Genomic DNA, 6074 nt, shown 5'->3' with positions numbered 1-6074 from the left:
CGCCAAGCAGGTGGTCGCACAATGACCTTAATGAAAATGACGACGTTACTGCGACCCTTACCCACACCACCACCTTAACTTATGTGGGTGGTGCTCTGCCTGGTAGAACTATGTCGTGTTTAATCAAGGCTATTGTGATATACAAGGTTTCTCTATACACCACATTAGTGACCAAGAATATTCTGAGAATCTAATATTACTGACGAATAGGAACAGTAATTGGAAGATAGCATGCAACTGCCGACACTGAGGGGTGGTGGGTATATATGAGAAGCCCGGCAGCCAAAAGCATCAGAAGACCTGGTGCCGGTGTAGAGTGAAGACCATCTTGGTTCTCTCCCAACTACACTTAATTGGCCTACGTCATGAAGAAGTCTGTGTTGGTGGCCCTGCTGGTGGTGGCCCTGCTGGGAGCCAGCCTGGCACCCCAGGCACAGGCTCAGGGATGGGAGGCACTCATTCCCGCTGTGGTTAAGCAGATAGCCAGGTTGGAATCAGATTGTACTCTGTTAAATTAATTATTATTTTTTAATCTATTCCATATTTAACTTTATGTAGTAAACACACACACACACACACACACACACACACACACACACACACACACACACACACACACACACACACCACAAAGCCACCCAGAAGACAAGGCGTGTGTGCTGGGCAGTCCCCAGGTCCTGTCTTCCCCCTTACTATGTTTTCAGCCCACACCCCAATGACCGGGCCAATGAATCGCCCGGCCTGCATTATAGGTGCAGGACATCTTTCAACGAACGAACGCACACACACACACACACACACACACATATATAGATATAGATATATATATATATATATATATATATATATATATATATATATATATATATATATATATATATATATATATTATATATATATAAATATATATTATATATATAAATATATATTATATCTATATATCTATATCTATATATATAAATATATATATATATATATATATATATATATATATATATATATATATATATATATATATCTATCTATATATATATATATATATATATATATATATATATATATATATATATATATATATATATATATATAAAAAGACGGGAATATAAATGTTGACTATACTTCAAGAATTTAAACGGTAAGTTACAAGTTACACTTAAATGGAGTAGTTTCTGTCTAATCACTTAATTTTACTTTATTCTGTTACTTCGATACGATGTTCGGCGATGGTGATGGTGGTGGTGTCGTCAGCCTGTGGGGACGGAGAGGCGTGGAGATCTTGGGTCACCCTTGCCGCTACCGGGTGAGGCCAAGGGTCAAGCGCTGGCAGCTGTACTACAAGGGCACTGTGTCCTGCCCTGGCTGGACCTCCATCACTGGCAGTGGTAAGTGGTCACGGTTTGGGTCACAACGAAAACTGACAGTGGTTCGTGAGATGTTGAGGGTAGAAGTAAATGTCGGTGTAATATATCGCGATATACACACGGTTTCCCGAACTTGACTTATTAACCCAAGGAAATGATTGTAGGACTGATTTTTCGTAAGAAGAAAAAATGATATATGAACATGGGCTCAGTTCTCAGCTGTTACGGTACAACAGTACCTGATGATATTATGGGCGATAATCGTCTACATAATAATTCTCCCATAAGGTCATCAGTAACTGCAGCTCCACAACGACTGAGAATTGAACCCATATCGATAAAGTATTTGTGCCTCATAATCACCCCACGATCACTTGAAGTTAGATAGATAGATAGATGTAGATATAGATATAGATATAGATATTGATACTGTATATATACTGTATACATCCCAGGATTGTTGTGTCGTGGGTACCTGCGTAACGACTTCTGTTTGTAGGCTCATAGAACCGAACCTTGGGGATCCCCCTTTTACTCATTTTTGAAAATATCTAGTTCCATCCTTTGTAAGGGACCTTAGACCGCAATGGGTTATTGTTGTTGCTCCTTCCCCTATCCTGTGCTCTGCTGTAGCATTGGGCCATCACATATTTAGACTTGGCCACCCTTGGCCACCTCAGTTTTTAACTCCTAGCTACATCCCTGTTCTGTGGTTTATTTCGTATCCTTTGCTATATCAACACCCAAATGCCTAAAATAATTTATTAATTCAAAACCTTCCCCTTTTAGGATTATATTCATACACCTCATCACTTTGTCTATCTCATTTCGTTTTTCAGTTTTATCTTCTCACAATTTCTTCTGATCACAGACTCCAGTTCCAGAACTTTATTCTCAGAAACAGCGATCAGTAATTTAACAACTGCAAACAACAACCGATTTTTTTCCAGTCTTCCTCCTTCCCTGCAACCTTTAACTTTGTTTCTCTCCATAATACTGCTACATCTACTTCCCTCAACAGCCCGTACAAGAACACACAAAAGAGTCATGAAGACATCACGCATGCCTAACACAATCTCACCCTTACCTCAAATCATTTGCCTTCTCCCTGTTTGTTCACACATATGCCCAACTCATTCCTTGAAAACTTTTCACTGTGGTAAAACTTTCCCTGCCACCCCATACATCTGAAGCACTTTTACGAGGCAGGTGTTACACATATCCCCACATTACCACTCTATCACAAATCTTACCTAGAATACTCAGTAGAAATGATATACAGCAGCTCAATACATACATGACCTCCCTCACCTCAGGCCTCGCATACACCGACTTACCTCACCAAACTGTTCTGCCGCACTTTCTTCAGGCTCTCCATTGCCATCTGATCTGTTCCTGCTGCCTTCCCACACTTTCTTTTTTATTCTCTCATTTTCTTTCCTACCTATTTCCCTACCCTATGACACTTAAGGATCTTCACACCAGGAAATCTCGATCATCAGTTGCGTTCAAAACTTTTTTTTTTTTTTTCATAATACCCCATCTCTTTTTTACCAAAATCAGGGGTAGTTATTGTTTCTCTCATAGCTCCTATTACTGCTTTGCTCATTTATCTCGTTCCTCACACAATACCTAGTTCTAGACAGAATTTTACTCTGTAAGAACTCTATCTTTTTTATCCTCGTTTTCAATTTTATTTCTTTCTATAACTCCAGGGAGAAAAAGTGAACAGATGGAGAGAAAACTTTAAGGAATTGTTGAACGTAGAGGATGGAAGTAATGCGAATATAAGTGGCTGGGGAATGGCTGGGAGAAGGAGGGAGGTGAGAAGACAGGAAGAAATCAGTAGGATAGAAGTTGTGGAAGCAATGAAGAAAGTTAAATCGGGGAAAGCCCCAGGAATTGATGGAGTGTGTGGTGAAACGCTGAAGCATGGGGGAGAAATAGTAGTAGAATGGATGTGGAAGATGTGCAGATTGGCCTTGGAGGAAGGTAGAGTCCCGGAGGATTGGAAGTCAGGTATAATTATTCCCTTGTACAAAGGAAAAGGGGAAAAAGAAGTGTGTGGTAATCATACGGGCATTTGTCTTCTTAGTATAATAGGAAAAGTGTATGGTAGGATACTTATAGACAGAGTTAGAGAAAGAACAGAGAAATTAGTTGGAGAAGAACAGGAAGGCTTTAGGAAGGGAAGAGGTTGTATAGATCAGATATTCATTCTTAGATCTTTAGTGGAAAAGTTTCTAGAGAAGGGAAAGAAGTTGTATGCGGCTTTCATGGATTTGGAGAAAGCATATGACAGGGTGGATAGACAAGGATTGTGGAAAGTGTTAAGAATATACGGAGTAGATGGGAAGTTGTTGAATGCTGTGAAGAGTATGTACGATGGTGCGAAGGCTGCAGTGCGTGTGGATGGTGAACTAAGTGAATTTTTCTCTTTGAAAGTTGGTTTGAAACAGGGATGAGTCACGCCTCCATGGTTGTTCAATCTGTACATGGATGGGGTAATAAAAGAGGTACAAGGTAGGGTAGTGTATGTTGGAGTGGCCCTGGTGAGAGAGGATAGTGTTTGGAAACTCCCTGTACTGTTGTTTGCAGATGATACTGTGTTGTTGAGTGAAGACGAAGGGGAGCTGCAAGGCTTGGTGGATGAGTTTGAGAGAGTGTGTAAGAAACGGAATCTAAAGGTGAATGTAGGGAAGAGTAAAGTGATGGTCTTTGAGAGAGGTGAAGTTGGTGAATGTACAGCGAGGTTTGATGGTGAGGAATTGGGAAAATGTGAGTACGTTTAAGTACTTGGGTAGTGTGATGAGTAAGGATGGAGGTTTGGAGGGTGAAGTGCTTGAAAGGGTACAGCAGGGAAGAAAGGTTGCTGGTTCTTTGAAAGCAGTGATAAGAAACAGGGAAGTGAGCATGGAAGTGAAAAAGTTACTACATGACAGTATTGTGATACCAACTCTAACGTACGGAAGTGAAGCTTGGACATTGTTGGAAGGACACAAGTCAAGAGTGAGAGCAGTGGAAATGAGTTATTTAATAGGGGCCTCTGGAGTCACGTGGAGAGACAGGCTGACGAATGAGGATATAAAGGAGCTTTGCAGTGTGGATGTGGATGTGATAGGAGGCGTTATGAGGAACACACTGAGGTGGTTTGGCCATGTGGAGAGGATGGAGGGTGAAAGACTGACGAAGAGAGTGTATGTGAGTGAGGTGGAGGGGGGAAGAGGGAGGGGGAGGCCGAGGAAGAGATGGAGGGATGGGGTTGAGAGGTATATGAGAGAGGGGGTTGTGAGTTGGGAGCAGGGCAGTGAAATGGCGGGGGACAGGGTGACTTGGAGGCGATTTGTTTGTGGCCACCCCAAACGGGATTGAGGCGTCTGGCAATAGATAGATAGTTAGATAGATAGAACTCCAGTATCATTTTCTTGACACAGTATACAGTTTCTTTCTGCACTCTCTCCAGTTTACCCTCCGTTTTTGCAATTCATATTCCCATAATATTTTTTTTACAAGGCGTCTAACCTCCTCATTGTGGTGGTGTTCATTTCAGTACAATACAGTTTGACTGGCATGGTCTCTAACTGCCGTGGATGGGTGGTTACTGCTAAGCTGCTGACCCTTTGCACCAGGATTCGAATCCTGGTGCAGGCAGTCGGCATCACTCGACTCAAGTGTCCATCCATTCTTAATGGCTTGTTTTTCCTCTACCATGGCCTGTCTGGCCGACCAATCCCATCAAGATGTTAGGTAAAATGAGTATCTAGAGTAACACCTAAGTAAGATAACTGTGGTATAAGCTGGATGATGCAGTGGCCTTGCATCCCATTATACTGAGTGAAAAAACTTCCACGTGCTCAAAGGCCAAGGTTATAGAAATGAACACCGCAACTAAGCGACTTACAGCGCTTACACCCTGCTTTACCAAATATAATGAACCATGCTTTCATATCTCAACTAAAACATCACAACTGACATGCAGTAAATTTGTATGTTTTTGGTTACCTGCGCCTGTGTGTTTGCAGTGACCACTCGCAGTCGCTCCAAGGTGGCCATCAAAACCATCACCGACTTCGTACAGAAAGCAGTGAAGGCCGGAGTTATAAAAGAGAGCGATGCCAAGCAGTTTCTTCAGTAATAGACCACCTAACATCTTCAGTAGCCGTACTCTGGATCAAACTACATCAGCAGCAGCCCTTCCACAGCCTCAAGCATTTTTAGTACTCCTCTTCCAAGCAAAGCTCTTTCTTTAATGGTTCTCCTCTAAACGAGAAAGTATCTTTAGCAATAACCCTCCAAACCAAACACTTCATTCCAAAGCTGCCTCCAAGTCATGCAGATATTTCGGCTATTTTCCTTCCTGTTCAATAAACCTTCAGCAACCCTCCTTCCATCAGCACCTGTAGTAGACTTCCATCAGACTCACGTCGGTATCAAAATATGACAATCAGAGTTCACGTGACCACCCTGCATTTTCAGCTTCGCTGTACAATATTCTTTAGTACCTCCAAAAACCCAGTTACCCTCGTCACAACACCAGGGACTGTTTTTATTTTCAAGGAGTGCTGAGGAAACAGTCATTCGTTTCTAACATTCATAGTGTTTTCAGATGAATATCGATTTTCTAAAGGTGAGCTGGTTTAAATATCGTTTTTCTAGAATAACTGAGATAAATACCATTTTTTAAAATTAATCTAAGGGTCAACTAAGACTGAT

General features: G+C 41.6%; 1 pseudogene; it reads left to right on the top strand.

Moving 5' to 3' along the window:
* The first annotated feature begins 365 nt into the window (after window positions 1-365).
* Window positions 366-5496, top strand: LOC145399097 (anti-lipopolysaccharide factor pseudogene; annotated as a pseudogene).
* The last annotated feature ends 578 nt before the right edge of the window (window positions 5497-6074 follow it).

The sequence above is a fragment of the Coenobita brevimanus genome, chromosome 47 (assembly GCF_032717465.1).
Source record: "Coenobita brevimanus isolate Jiangsu-jjx chromosome 47, ASM3271746v2, whole genome shotgun sequence".
In the NCBI taxonomy this organism is placed as follows: Eukaryota; Metazoa; Arthropoda; class Malacostraca; order Decapoda; family Coenobitidae; genus Coenobita; species Coenobita brevimanus.
This window is presented reverse-complemented; position numbering and strand designations above follow the sequence as displayed.